Source organism: Mus caroli, chromosome 10 (genome assembly GCF_900094665.2).
Source record: "Mus caroli chromosome 10, CAROLI_EIJ_v1.1, whole genome shotgun sequence".
Taxonomy (NCBI): Eukaryota; Metazoa; Chordata; class Mammalia; order Rodentia; family Muridae; genus Mus; species Mus caroli.
This window is the reverse complement of record NC_034579.1, coordinates 61195040-61197376: the sequence shown is the minus strand read 5'-3', so window position 1 is coordinate 61197376 and position 2337 is coordinate 61195040.

Sequence of the window (2337 nt, the reverse complement as noted above, 5' to 3'; positions counted from 1 at the left end):
CACACACACACACACACACACACACACACACACACAAAGTTGTTCTCTGGGGCTGGAGAGATGACCCAGCAGTTAAAGAGCACTGACTGCTCTTCCAGAGGACCTGAGTTAAATTCCTAGCAACTACATGGTGGCTCACAACCTTCTCTCCTGGGGTCTGGTGTCCTCTTCTAGCATGCAGGTGTACATGCAGATAAAGTGCTCATATACATAAGATAACTAAATCTACTTTTTAAAATAAAGTTGTTGTCTGACCTCTATACCCAAGACATGGCACACATGGGGATACACACACACACTTTTAATGTAATAAATTCTTAGAGAGTTGCTAAGTAAAAATTGTATTTGGTTGCAGGAGTGGTGGAGCATGCCTTTAATCCTATAGTACTCAGGAGGCACAGACAGTTGGATCTCTGTGAGTTTGAGGCCAGCCTGGTCTATAAAGTGAGCCTAGAAAAGCTAGGGCTGCTACATGGAGGCTCCTGTGTCAAAAACAAACAAACAAACAAACAAACAAACATATACACACACAGATAATATTTGGGGGGAAAAAACCTTCACTGAAGTTGATGTGTAAAAAAAATGAAAAGGGCACATGTCAAGACTCTGGAACTTGATATGTAGACCAGGCTGGCCTTAAATTCACAGAGGTCCCTCTGCTTCTGGCCCCCAAGAGGTAGGATTAAAGATGTTACCACCGGGCTGGAGAGATGGCTTAGTGGTTAAGAGCACTGACTGTTCTGCCAAAGGTCCTGAGTTCAAATCCCAACAACCACATGTTGGCTCACAACCATTTGTAATGGGATCTGATGCCCTCTGATACAGAAAATAAATATATCTTATATATATATATATATTTTTTTTTAAATGTTACCACCATGACCAGATGGCATAAGGTTCTTTTTTTTTTTTAATGTATGTGTATGAGTGCTTTGCCTGCATGTATGTACATGCATTCCTTGGTCCTGCAGGGCTCAGATTCCCTAGACCTGGAGTTGTAAGTGTTTCAAAACCACCATGTGAGTGCTGGGAGTCAAACCCTGGTCCTCTGCAAGAGCAACAAGTACCCATAACCACAGAGCATTAACCCCGGCCCAGCATACTATTCTCAACTAGGATTCTAACTAAAGAACGTAAGCTGTAGGCAAGTAATCATTTTTTAAAATTGGCCTTTCAGAAAATTGTTTTCAAAGAAATGGCAAACTATTGAGATCCTAGCCCACAAATCAGGATCTCATGGTATCGATTTGTAATTTTTTTTAAAAGTGTATTTGTTTGGGCAAGAGATGAAGGTCCCACTCAACTTGTTTTCTCCTCACACCTGGTGGGTTAACAGGCCTGCAGGCTTAGAGGCAAGTGCCTTGACCAGCTGAGTCGTTTCTCCAGTCCCCCTGTCTTTGAAATCGTGACTCCTGTAGTCCAGGGTGAACCATACTCAAACACCTGTCCTCTATGGACAAGGGCTTGGATTTGGTCCCCAGCCCACAGATAGTAGACGGGGAACAGACTAGTCATCACCATCTCTGAAACATGAACAGATCGAAAAACATATAAACCAGCCTAGTTGTTGTGGCTGTTCTCTCTCTCTCTCTCTCTCTCGTTCTCGTTCTCTCTCTCTCTCGTTCTCTCTCTCTTTCTCTCTTTGGTTTTTTTCGAGACAGGGTTTCTCTGTATAGCCCTGGCTGTCCTGGAACTCACTTTGTAGACCAGGCTGGACTCGAACTTAGAAATACACCTGCCTCTGCCTCCCAAGTGCTGGGATTAAAGGCGTGCGCCACCACCGCCCAGCTGGCTCCTCTCTTATCTGAGCATTCGGAAAGCAGTTTGAGGTCAGCCTAGACTACATATCAAGATCCAGGCCAGCCAGGACTACATAGTGTGACCCTGTCTCAAAACAACAACAAAACCCCACATAAATCACGTCATTCTTATTTATCAATCCCGGTTTTACTAATTACTTTTGAAATAAACCGTGTTAACACCGCTTGTTCTTCCTCCTCCCTGACCACACAATTTTCAATCCCTCTCCGGGGCTGGCTTTGTGTCAAGAGGCTTCTGTTGCCTTACTACTCTCTGAGTTCTGCCTCACTCCTCCTTCCGAAGCAGGCCCTACCCTCACATCCTGTTCTCTAGCTGGTTGGCAGAAGGGGAGGCGTGCCTGTGCTTCCCCAGTGCCTGCGAGACAGCAGCCAAATAAATATAAGGCATACCAACTAGGCTCCCGTGCCTGGGCTCCTTTCTGGGAACAGTTGACCATTGTTTGTAGCCACAAGAGGAGAAAGGACTTTCTTTTATCCCCTAGCTTCCCTCTGCCTTCCCAGAGGACCCACCTGCTAG